At 41.8% G+C, this 13,568-nt stretch overlaps 1 protein-coding gene across 1 annotated transcript in view; it reads right to left on the bottom strand.

Annotated features, from left to right (window-relative positions):
* Window positions 1-13,568, bottom strand: part of PDE11A (phosphodiesterase 11A) — a 262,481-nt gene that overhangs the window by 12,011 nt on the left and 236,902 nt on the right. The gene's annotated exons all lie outside the window — the stretch shown is intronic.

The following is a 13,568-nucleotide window of genomic DNA, read 5'->3' on the forward strand; positions in this document are numbered from 1 at the left end:
AGGAATAAGCTGCTGACCCAGAAGCCATAGGCTTTGATGAATGGGGCCTCCTGAAAGAGGTGGTGGGAACATGTAAGTAAAACACAGCCACATGGTAACAATCTACCTCTCCATTCACCAAAATATTTCCTGGTAAAATTATGCCACTTGAGATGCCACAGACATATATATCATCTATTGTTTTTGCAAATTTCAATGTGCAAAAAGAAGCATTAAAAAAAATTTAGTTTGTTGAGCTGCAAGCATTTGTTTCTTATGTACTTTTTGTATACTTCTCACAAGCCTTGGGCTCAAGCTTCTCCAAACATAAGGCTAGGGTGCTGTGTGGGAGAGAGCTATTGTTGTTCAGTTGCTCAGTGGTGTCCAGCTCTTTGTGACCCCATGGACTGCACCACGCCAGGCTTCCCTGTCTTCCATTATCTCCTGGAGTTTGCTCAAATTTATGTCCATTGAGTCAGAGAGGGTTGTAAAAATGTGGAGTTCCTTGCTCTTAGTGTGAGTGGTGTTCTGAGCAAACTAACAAGGTACCTCCAAGAATGGATTCTATAATACCCTATTAACACTTGCTCTTCTGTTTTTTACCTGATATTTGTACTAATGAACTGCTTGGTGAGTGCCGGGCAAATCTTATGATGCCTGAGCATTTCTTGTGAGTTTAAAGGTGGTCCTCATGTCAGCACCAACCTGGGCTCAGATCTGAGACAGGGAGGGAACCATCAAAGCCTGTGCATCCCACTGCCCTAGATCAATAGAGAACCAGAACCAAAGTATCCATGAGGGATGCTTGTCTTTAGATGAACATCCTTGGAGACAAAAATCCTCTATTATTTTAGTGGTCTCTTTCCATATGGCAGGAGAAACTACTTTTTCTTAATTTTACAGCATAATAAATAAAGATTTAGGGGAGAAAGACTAAGAAGACAAAGGATGTTTTACACATTCCACTGGATATATCATTAGCTGGTATTTTGTCCATAGAAAGTGTCACCATTTAGAACTGAGGGAAGAGACGCTATTGTGGCTTCTTTATTATATTGCTAACTCTCCCCAGAACTTCAAGATATGGGGAAAGTTTTTAATGTGTGGGGACAGCAGGACCAATACTCTGAATATTTTTAAATTAAATTTTGAAGTTCAGTTTAAAGAAGAGAATATCAGGATATTATGAATAAAAACTTCCTAATAGGCACCGTTTTTCATCTTTTCAATGTTGGGAAGTTTTGCATTCATTTAACATTCAGCTATTGATCATTTATCCCAATAAAGAGACAAACTAGATTTGTTTTTGAACTAAATTACAGAACGTATATGGAAAAATAAGCAAGAATACTTAGAAACTACTGAAAGAGTAACGGGGAAGGTGAAACTAGGCTTATCATTAAAATATATTCTAGGGGCTTCCTCGGTGACTCAGTGATGGAGAATCCATCTGCCAATGTGAGAAACACGGGATCGATCCCTGGTCCAGGAGGATCCCACATGCCAGAGAACAGCTAAGCTGATAAGCTACAGCTACTGAGTCTGTGCTCTAGACCCCGGGAACTGCAACTACCAAGCCCCCAGCTCTGAAGCCCTCATTCCCTAGAGCCCGTGCTTCCCAGCAAGTCAATGCAATAAGAAACCCTCACAACACAACTAGAGAGGAGCCCCGCAGCAGTGAAGAGCCAGCATAGCCAAAAATAAATAAATATTATCTATATATACACATATATATATATATTCTCTAAAGCAATATTAATTAAAACAGCATGACTAGGCAGAGAGAGTAATAGGACAGAATAGAAAGAGTTAAACTAGAATTGCTTAAGGGAATTTGGTATATGATGAAGGTGACCTTTTAAAACATAAGGAAAAAGACTAGTAAAAAATGGATGGGAAAACTGGGTAGCCATCTAGAAACTTTATATCAAACACAATAAAACAAAACCAGATGAGCCACAGATATAATATAAAAAATGAAACCATAAAGTACTGAAAAAAGTTCTGAGAATTTAAAGAATTTCTAATTTTGGAATGGGAAAGTCATGATCTGTATGACAAAATCCAGAAGTCTTAAGAGACAAGTTTGACTACATAAAATCAGTGTATTTCTGTATAGCATAAACAAAGTGAAAAGATAAATGACCACCTGGGGGCGGGGTGGTGGGGAAATTGCCACTTTTGCTACAGATAAAAGTCTACTTCTTTAATATACAGTGAGCTCCTACAAATAAATAAGAAAAGACCACCAGCCCAATAGAAAAAAGGGCAAAATGTGGAGAGTTTACAGAAAAAAAATACAATTACTCCCAAGTAAATAAATCTATACTAAAAAATGATCAAACTCATTTATGGTATGGAAAATACACATTAAAACTATAATGAGATAGATTTTGCATCATCACATTGGCAACATTCAAGAAGTTTGATAATAGCTTGTCTTGGTATGAGCATAGAGGAAGAGGCACCTCAGCCATTGCTGGTGGAAATATAAATTGGTTCACACTCCACAGAGAGAAAGTTGGCAATATCTATCAAAATTCCAAATGCCCATATGCCAAGTGCCCAGTTATTCCACATCTAGGTATTTATCTTACAAATAAAGTATGAAGATGATGTATTTACAAGGATATTTATACCACTCTGTTAACAATAGCCAATTATTAGAAACAACATCAGTGTTCAGAAATAATAATTATTGATTAAATAATTCATTTTACGTCTTTAAAATCTAATATTCTGCAGCCATCAAAACTAATGAGATAGCTGCTGTCTGGACATGAAAAAGGAGTAACCTCAAAAATATATTAAGTGTTAAAAATAAGGTATGGAGCAGGATAGACATTCATATATGTGTATATATAGATATATACACACATATACATGTGTATGTGTATATACATACATGTATTATACACATATCTGAATAAAAGAAAAAGCTAAAAAAACACTATATTTCTGCTTTTACATAGATTGTCTTTGGATGAAATTGGGTAACAGTGGTTGCCTTGAAGGAGAAGATCTGGGTGGCCGGGGGACAGAAGTGTGAGGGAGGACCTTTTCTCTCTAATACTTTTATGCCTTTTGAATTTTGTTCACTGGGCATGTATCAACTATTTAACACTAAAATATTTTATTTAAAACTTTAACATGCACTGATAATAGAATTAGCAACCTTTGATCATGCATTAGAATTACTCAATAGCAAGTCATTTCATTGTTCATAAAGCTCATGAGTATAGGATAAAAAAGAGAAATACTTATTTCATAAAGATCAAAATAATTTAGTGCTTTGCTACCATAATTCAACAATTATCTCAGTACCTTAAAGCACAGCATGCTAATGTGTGTAGGCCTCCCTCCCTCTCCCCCATCCACATTCCAATAAGGGCCAACTACTCATTGATTCTAAACATTTCCTCTGAAAAGCGATCAGTGTCCCCTGCCTGGCCATTAAATGGATTTTGAAAAACTCTTCAATCCGTATCAGTCTCATATCCTTATTTAGTTCCTCAAATTTGCCCTCAGCTGGGAATTGTGCAGGCGACTGTGATTCTGTTGTGTTCACCACTCATTTGAAGGGCCCCATCCATCATCATTTCTAGGCCTTTTCTGATGCAATGTAGCTTGTTCTTTGTCTTTCTTAAAAACTGAACGGCTGTTAAATTATCCATTTATCTTCCTTCAGATTTTCTGTTCAGTTTCTCAGGCCCTCTCAGGGCTGTCTTTTCTACCTTGCTTGCTGACTTTTCATTCCATTTCCCCTGTTCTTAGAGACATCTTGGTTCACCATGCTGTCCTTCAAAACAAACTCCTTGCTTGCTGTGTGTTTGAAATCTGCATCACTACTCAGACAGATATGCTTTTTAAACTTTGTTCCTTCAGGGCAGCTTTGAAAACTTGGCAATAATATGCTTCAAATTTTATACGTAGGTAGCAGAGTGTATCGGGACAAACCCTACACCAAACGTCAAAGTCTTGGTTTCTAAACCTAGCTTTGCCACCATCAAGTCAGGTCACAAGGGAACTTTCAGGGTTTCACTCCCCTACAGATGATTTGCAAATTTGCTTCTAGGCAAGCATTTTGGTAAGACAATAGTGCGTTGCTTCCATTTCAGGTGACTCAGTAAGGACCTGAGGTTTGTACATTGATGCCTGCGTACTCAGCCTCTCAGGTGGTAACAAGGTTCTATCAACCAGAAGCCCAGATTTGAAGGCTGAAAAAAAATCTAAGCTCTGTTACTTAATATCTGTATACTCCAGTGCATGTTATAGGAACTCTCTAGCTTCAGTTTTCACATCTGAAAAGGGGGGTGGTAGTAGACTCTATCTTGATATGGCTAAGAAAGTTAAATCAATCTTGATCAGAAATGCTAAAGTTTCCCATAGGGCAACTCAGGAGTGGTGGGTTATATCAGGCATGCAAAATCTTCGTAGCAGCTTTGTGATAACATATTCCTTCCCCATTCTTGATACTGCTAAGAAAATTTAATCAGACTTGGAAAGTCAGTCTAGTGCCTGGCACACAAGAAGTGTCCAGGAAACATTATTGTTATAGATTTACTACATCTCAGTGAGACCCACAGTTCGCTAGTTTTTTATCCAAAGTTCCAACCGAGGCTACTGAGGCTTAGAGATGCTATTAATGCTAATAACAACAATAACGGCGCATATGTATGGAGGGCTTTAGCATGTAAAGTTTACTTTTCCAAAAGCATTTCCACAAATCTCATCTCCCTTGGTTCAGACTCTTGGAAAGGTTGATATTAACTATCATCAATTCCATTTACTCCAAAAAGAAAGTCACTTTGTAAGGCCAAATGCCTTAGAAATGTAGCACAGTGGAGTTATTAATACTTTCACAGTCAAGCCTAAAAGCCCGGGGTGATCACCATGAAAATAGTGTGGAGGATAAGGAGCTGTAGGTTTCACTACAAGTAAGGAGGGGGATTTATAAAAATGTTCAGCCTTTGTTGTTCATCTTTTCTCTTTTCCCGCTGCCTCCTTCTTCTCTGTATGTCTCTGTTGCTCTCCTTCTCATGTCATATTAGGTTTTTCAGCTGTTCAGACCATCTGTAGCGTGATCATAGGTGACATGTGAAGTCAGGGACTTGGAGAATCATTCTCCCTCTTCTGTTACTTTCTGGTTCTGTGGCTTAGCCCTTCCTTTGCTGGTGGGAGGTATTCATTCGCTGAAGCTCTCCCTAATTCATTGGGGTGACTCTGAGCAGCAAGTATAACCTCCCTAGCTTCTCAGCCATGAAATAAAGACGGAAATGCTAAAGCCTACCACAGGGCAGCTCAGGAATGGTGGGTTATGTCAGGCAATGCGGAAGGCACACGATGCTGGGGAAATGCAAGATCTTCCTAACAGCTTTGCAATAACCCACTCCTTCCCCATCCTGTTGCTACGTTGGCTGTGTTGCTGATGGAGGCAGCCCCCAGGGGTCTCATGGCAGGCAGCTGAGTCACAACCTAGAGACCCCTGCTGTAGCCGGGGCAAGGCAGAGGTTGGGGGCATGCAGTGTGTGAAGGCATTACAGCTGAGTGACAGACACAGGGAATGCAAATGAGAATAATATACTAATAAAGGAAAATGCAGTGGACCCTGGAAACCAGGACATCTACCTCCGGGGGGCAGCTTGTCACCTGAGCAGATTCTTGCAGTCAGAGAAGGACCTGCTGGAGAGAAGAGGGAAGGGTGGGCCTGGCAGAAGCAGCTGTGTGGGCAAAGACACAGGCATGGACTATGAGTAGGGGAGTAAAAAAGCAAAGACATCACTTTGCCAACAAAGGTCCGTACAGTCAAGGTTATGGTTTTTCCAGTAGTCACGTGTGGATGTGAGAGCTGGACAAAAAGGAAGGCAGAGTGCCGAAGAATTGATGCTTTCGAACTGTGGTGCTGGAGAAGACTCCTGAGAGTCCCCTGGACAGCAAGGAGATCAAACCAGTCAATCTTTAAGGAAATCAATCGTGAATACTCTTTGGAGGGACTGATGCTGAAGCTCCAATACTTTGGCCACCTGATGCGAAAGACTGACTCATTGGAAAAGACCCTGATGATGGGAAAGATTGAAGGCAGAAGGAGAAGAGGGCGACAGAGCTGGGTGGCATCCCCGATTCAATGAACATGAACTTGGACAAACTCCAGGAGATGGTGAGGGACAGGGAAACCTGGTGTGCTGCAGGCCACAGGGTTGCGAAGAGTCGGACACAACTTGGTGACTGAACAACAATAACAGCGGTGGGCGTGTCCAGAGCAGAGGGCTCAGGGTGGGGGGCGAGGAGGTGGGCATGGGCAGGCCAATGTGCCAGCTTAGATTTTTTCTTCTTTGATGGAAAGGGAGGATCTGAAGGGCCCACAGTCAGATTTCCCCTAGGAAGATAAGGCTGGTGTTGCGATGATGGAATCTAGAGGGCGAGAGTGGGGAGGGGCTGTGAGCCTGACAAGGTCTGAGTGGAGGCCACTGGCAGCGGGGAGGAGTCAGGAGAGCCCAGGATGGGAGGTCCCAGAGGAGGAGAAAATCATATAGCAACTAGAAAGTACTGGAGAAGGAAAACATCAGGCATTAGGTCCTGTTTTAGAACCTATTTGTCTTTTTGATGATAGTGGAGGCTTTCTGAAGTTGTCTTTTGTTTTTTGCATCTCCTGTATGCTCTGAAATCCTTTTTCAATTCAGTGTTTTGATTCACTTCCATCCCTTCACTTTGGAAGCTCTCTTCAAACATGCTGTGGCCCTAATCTGTTAGCATATATTTAAGCACGCAGCACTGAAAGACTTGTTCTGGGCAGTGAGTAAAGTGGGGCGGGGGAGCAGGAGAGGCTGTGATTGTTGCTGGTTGTGGTGGCAGGGGCGGGGGGTGGGGGGTGCTTCATCTTAAGGGCTTTCTGCAAGGAGCCAAAACTCTCATTGAGGGAATCCCAAGTGCAAGTACATACAGGTCTTCTCTCTGTGGCTGTTCTTCCCTGAAGAGGAATCCCACTTTTCTGTCTCTGGGGCTATCGGGCCTCTGGCATCTTGAGTGCAAAGTAGGGCAGTGGGGAGATACGGGGAGGCCTCCTGGGGTCAGTCCGTCATCCCACAGACTTCTGATTGCAGTCACAGGTTCTCCCAGTTAGTGCTCTGAGAGAAGAGCCCTCTGGTCTCCTGAGTTGGCAGCGGCTGCAAAGGCTATTTACCTGGCTGTGTGGAGAGGAGGAGACTCCAGGGACCCCATTTCCAACCTCTCTTTGTTTCCAGGCTCAAGCCTCAGTCTCTTTACCGTGGATCGAATTGTGACACACACCCTCCCCTCAAAAAAACAGACAGAGATGCTGAATTCCTAACCCTGGTACTTGGGAATGTGACCATATTTGAAAATAGAGTCATTGCAAATGTTATCAGGGTCTTCCCGGGTAGCTCAGTAGTAAAGAATCCATCTGCCAATGCAGGAGACGTGGGTTCAACCTCTGGGTGGAGAAGATCCCCTGGAGTAGGAAATGGTAACTCACTCCAGTATTCTTGCCAGGAGAATCCTACAGACAGAAGAGCCTGGCGGGCTATAGTTCACAAGGTCATAAAGAGTCAGATACGATTGAGCGACCTAGCATGCACACACAGATGTTAACAAGTTAAGACAAAAACATACTGTTTTAGGGTGTGCCTGAAATCCAATGGCTGGTGTCCTTATAAGAAGGTCATATGAAGACACAGGGACGCAGAGATGTGGGAGAATGTCACATGAAGACAGAGGTGAATATGGAAGTGACACAGCTACATACCAAGGAATGCCAAGGGCTCCAGAAGCCAGGAGAGAGGTATGGAATGGATTCTCTTGCAGAGCTGCCAGAAAGAACCAGCCCTGCTGACCCCTTAACTTCTGACTTCTAGTCTCCAGAACTGTGAGAGAGTAGATTTCTGGTGTGTTAAGCCACCCAGTTTCTTGTATTTTGTTAGGCAGCAGTAGGAAATTAATAGATTCCCTCTCGGCTGAACTTGGACCCTTGACATCCTGAGCCTACTCCTTCTGAAAGACAGATAAGTTCTCTTCCTATTGATGTCCCCTTTTGCAGACATCCTGGGACATAACTTCCTTTCCAGCCTCCAATTTTGAGGATATTTTATGCCCTCTTACATTCTATTGTCTTTGAGAATTTATATCTTTTTTTTTAAAGAAATGCAACATTACTATTCCCAACCACACTTAATAGTATTAAATAAGTCAATAAAATATTGAACAAAAGTGCTCATTTTATAATTATCTCAATTAGCAAAAACAAAACAACCAAAAAAAGTAGGAAATGATTAAACCAATTGTGACAAGTCACTCTTTGGAATTCTAGGCTGCTATTTCAAAGGATAATATGAAAATTATGTTAGGCATTTGGAAACACATTTTGAAGTTTATGTTAAGTGGCTAGAGCAGAAGACTGTGGTGTTCCTGGATGAAAATGTGTTTGCATGTGGACAACAGCATGAGGGGGCATCACAGGAAGAAGAGGACGTGCGTCCTGACTTATCCCCACAGTCTGCTCTTGAGGATTTAGGTATTCTCTGAGGCCATGTATATTTTCTCTCCTGACACCCTCGATTTCCTTCTGGGTCCTCAACAGCAGATTGTTAACATCCTTACTTACAGACTGTTCAAGGCACTGTAGGCTTTTTCTATCATGTTCCTTAAAATTCTTCCAGCCTCTTTCCATTTCCCAAGAATGTTTATATCTTTAAAAATTTCCAGAAAAAAATTTTCCTTTGTTATTTTATTAATGGAATCCTCAGAAGGATGTGGAATAAACTAGGGAGGTCGATCTGCCATTGTTAATTGGCAACATCAACTCAGTTGCAAATGAAAGTGTTTGGTCAAGGACAACTTGACATAAAATCTTTCTGAGAGAATATTTCTCTGGTAATCAGCTAAACAGAACCTATTAGCTCATTCAGTGTTCTAGGAACTGCTCTCTCTAGAATCTCTACTCAGCTTCTTGTATCCTCCCCTCTGAAGAACTCAGTTTTATTTCGTAAATGGGAGGTTTCTGAGGTACAGCACTGCTGGACAAAAATGGAATCGCCTTTCACTTCCTCAGGGCAGTGTGGTGGGAAAGAGCAGAAAAATAAGGCTGAGAGGACTTGGCTTTGAAATTTTGGCTCTGCTGTGTACTAACCGCTTCACTCTGGTTAAGTCCGTTAGTTTCAGTAGGTTTTCGTTTCCTCATATGTAAAATTTAGACCATAGATATTATAGGATCCAGAATGAAGTATTTTCTTCCTTCACAGAGTTGGGGTCAAATTACACTGTATGTGTAAAAGCAACTTATAAACTTTAAAATTTAAGCCCTTATCCAGTGGGCACTAGAGTCAGTATTCAATAGGTGTCTGCTTGCTGAGATAGTATATACAGGGACACCTTTGTGTCTTTCTGGACTTTAATACTGAAATTCTTTTCCAAAAGCTCAGTCTGTTAGACATCTTTAACTTTGTTTTAGACACTGCCTAACAGACTCAACATTTTAAATGATCATCTATAATGAAAAACAGTGAGTACAGCAGTTGGGCTGCCACGTTCACTGTACGTGAGGCTGAGAGCCTGGCTCCCTCTGATCACATTGTCATTTAGCATCTGCTTGTTAAGATGAGGCAATGTACCTTGAGTGATTTATTTAACATTTTACAGCTGCAGCTCTGATAACTAAATATAAGAGTAGTGATAGCTGAGGATCCAGATATTGCCTCCTTGAATTCTCTTAGGAAACATTTCAAATAATATAGAGGATTCTGTTTGGCAACAGCGTAATGAGAATGCTTTATGTTTATTTCATGCCTCACTTCCCAGGAGCAAAAACAATGCTGACCCTTTAAATGAACATTAAATTGCAGAAATTTTGGAGAGGCACCCTTAGAATGCAAAAATCAATCTTTAAAAGAGGACTTGATTCATTTCCTAGTAAAAAATGAAAGTTTTCTTCTCTCTCTCCCTCTATCCCACCCCACCCTTTTTTCTTTCCTTCCTCCCTCCCTCCCCCTCTCCTTTCCTCCCTTACTTTCTTCCTTCTTTCCATTTTCTTCTTAAGAGAAGATAGGCCATGAAGAGGTAAATCAGCATTTAAAATATGCTTTCTAGTAGAGGAACTGGAAAGTAACTTAAGACAACATTCCAAGCCTTGTATGGACTTAGGGTTAAGTGATTTTTAGCTTCATAAGTTCAAAGCAGAAACACTTTTAAAAAGAGTTATTTATGCTGGTCAGCTGGAGAGGGAGAATTAGATCTTATCTTAAATTCTACCCTCAAAAGCCTTATTAGGGAGTGTATTAGAACTTTTTTTTTTAAACCAGATTCCAGCATTTTAATATAGATTCATGATGGCAGTCTTGGGCTCATAAAATGCATATGAATAGAAATTGAGTCCTACTGTATAAATAAAAGGTTTTAAAAAGCTACATGAAATAAACCAAAGTCCATTTTGTTTGCAAGAAAATATACACAGAGCTGGTTGCTTTATCAAATCATAGTCATTTTTTGGAGGTGGAAGACTTTGTCCAAAATCAAACAGTCTGGCATGTCAGGTATTCAGGAAGAACTGTGAGATGTAGCCAAAGGTGTGTGATGCCTTCACTGGCCACATACCATGCCCGATGCAGGGAGTGACATGAACTTGAATGTTGTTCTAATAATGAGCCCTCTCGGCTATTCAGTACTTCGTCCTGCAGATCACATTGCTATTTCATGTTTGTATTGATAACCGTCAGGCACTGGAGGATCTGAAAAGTCTTCTAAGTCAATGGAAAGTTATATTTTAATCATGATAATTCAGTGTTTTATTGTTTTGTAATTTCATGAAATTGTATGTATATACATACCTTCTTGAAATCTGTGTACATGTGTTAGCTCTCCTTATTAACTTGGATATTAAAATAACTATATTTTCAGCCAATGCTAGAAGAAAAGAAAATTTTATGTATTTCCTAGTTGAAAAAGTTAAAGCTCTGAAAAATTCATGCCTATAAACGGGTCTTTTTACACTGGAATTAAGGGCCAATTCAACCATGATGAGAACCAAACCGCTCTCTAAAAAGATAGCATAGGCCATATACTTCAGACTATGGGCAGGAAGATAGCAGTGCACACTCTGATGAAAGGTTTTATGTATTTATAGATGATAATTTAAAATGACACTATAACCCTACTTCGTACATCCCACTGCTTGTTAATTCTGTGGTCCCGCATTGCATTATTTACTCTTCTGTTTCTTCACTCGTTTATCCAACCGATAGCAGTTTGAATATACTGGGCGCTGTTCTGGGAACCAGGAATATGATGGTTCAGGGAAACTAATCTAATGCAGAAGAAAAACAGAAAAGACAGAAAGATGACCACAACATAGGGTGTTACATGTGGTTCTGAAGAGATCGGTAGGGTGCTGTAGTCATGCTGAGGGGGGTAAAGCTTTCTCAGAGGAGGGGACAGCTTGGGATGACTTCTTCCAGACAAAAAGAAGAGGGAGGGAGGGATAAGCAAAGGCAAAGGAAGACAGTTGAGAGGGTTTGCGAGGCCTGTGCTTTGGGGCAAAAAGTGCCTGGGTGACATGACATGAGGTTGAGAGGCAGGGGCCTCAGAACGAGAGGGCTAGCCCAGGAGTCTGGGAGGTATCTTATGGATGGTGGTAGTAACCTGAGGTTTTAAGCAGGAGAATACCATGATATAGTTGTTTTTTTTTTTTAATGAAGATCATTTTGGCAAAAGTTTGGAAGACAGGGTATAAACTACATAAAACTGATACATTTGAATGTGTATATTTTCTCTTCCATTTGTATTTGACTAATAGTACATAGAAAATTTTGAACAGGTTTTACTATCAGCCCTCAGACTGGATTATAGCATCAGATGGCACTGTTCTATATGTAACAAGGAGGAGAATTTGAAAATATCAAACCAATATATTTTTGTTTTACTTGAACCATGATGCCCATGGCTCCCCGCCCATCAGCTCAGCAGACTTTCCTCCTCTCAGCAAGTGGTGGCTCCCTGCTAAAAACAGCAAGCTCTCATTACCCAGCTTTCAGAGAGAATAAGTCTCAGTGCCGGTTTTGTGTGGAGAGAAAAGTGAAAGTGAACGTGTTTGTGACCGCCCCCCCTCGCCAGACTCCTCTATGGGATTCTCCAGGCAAGAATACTCGAGTGGGTGGCTATTCCCTTCTCCAAGGGATCTTCCCAACCCAGGGATCGAACCCTGATCTCCCACATTGCACACAGATTCTTTACCATCTGAGCCACAAACAGGATTTCTAAATTCCAGAACTCTTATCTCTTAAGAACCAAGCCTGGCTAAAGCAGATCATCAAGTGTGACTACAAAGCTCTGGTGTGGGGAGCATAGAGGAGACCATATAAGGAGAGTTCCCATCAGACTAGGAAAAGGAAATTCATAAACTTCTCACTCCTGTCTTAGAGAAAGGAGAGGAGGAGAGAGAGAGAAGAGGAGAGAAACAGGGAGGAGAGAGAGAGAGAGAGGGGCTGAGGTGGGGCATGAGATCAGATGTGAGTGTCCTGGCTTCATGCTCCTTGGGGGGTCAAACCCTGAAGATGAGGGGAAGGCTCATCTCTTGAATCTCAGAGCCTGATTCAGGAAAATGACAGAACTTTCTTAGAATGAGCTGGCACCACCCTGGCGGCATACTGGAAAGGACTGTGGAAGCTGCTGTGTGAAGGCAGGGTGAAGAGAAAGTAGCTGGGGTTTCTGCAGGGGTTGAGTGATGTCAGAGAACCAGCCGCTGAGAGCTGACCGGGAAGCAGGTGGCGGCTCGCCATGGTCTGCATAGACCAGAGCTGCGGCAGCCGGAGCCAGGGTCAGACCCTGCAGGGAGTGCTTGTGGCAGCCACCCCGCAGCCCCAGAGGCCAGCCCCGCATCACAGCCAGAGCCCTGACCCCGCAGGCAGCCGCGGCACTCGGTCCCTCTCACCCCCAGTCATAGAACCGTGACAAGGACAGGTGAGCTCCCCAGCGCCTGATGTCAGCTGGGGAGAAGGAATGGCTCTGACTGAGAACAATTCACATTTTAGTCTTCCCAAGGACTTGTCTTAACCAGAAAGAACTGAGATGCTTTAAAACCAGTCCCTGAATACCCCCAACCCATCACCAGGAGAAGGTGGAGCCGGATACATTATAGAGAATGAATATAGGAAGTTATTTTCTTCCCTCCCTCCCACCTCTTCTTTCTTCCTGAGTTTTTGGAGTTATGTCATTCCACATATGTCCCCCACTTTGGAGAGACAAATAAGAAGTTCGGCTTAACTATTCCTTTCTCTCATTCATAGGAATACGAAATGTCGTAGAGAAAAACATTTATAAGAAACTGATTTGGGTGGTGTCCTACTTTTATTAAGTATGTGATAAAATTGTTCCCCTCTTTAACCACATTCCATTCCTTGTAGGCTTTTAAGAGGAGAGTTCTAACTACTCACTCTGCAGCTCACTACTTTTTCTTTCTTTCTTTTTTTCTAAATTGAACACAAGGCATGGACCATCTGGGGAACGCTGAGTTGTTTTTGAAGTGCATTTCTTGGTATCCAGAAAAGTTGTCTTGGTGTAGCGCCTTACTTCCTCTTTTCCAGTTT

Source organism: Cervus canadensis, chromosome 15 (genome assembly GCF_019320065.1).
Source record: "Cervus canadensis isolate Bull #8, Minnesota chromosome 15, ASM1932006v1, whole genome shotgun sequence".
Taxonomy (NCBI): domain Eukaryota; kingdom Metazoa; phylum Chordata; class Mammalia; order Artiodactyla; family Cervidae; genus Cervus; species Cervus canadensis.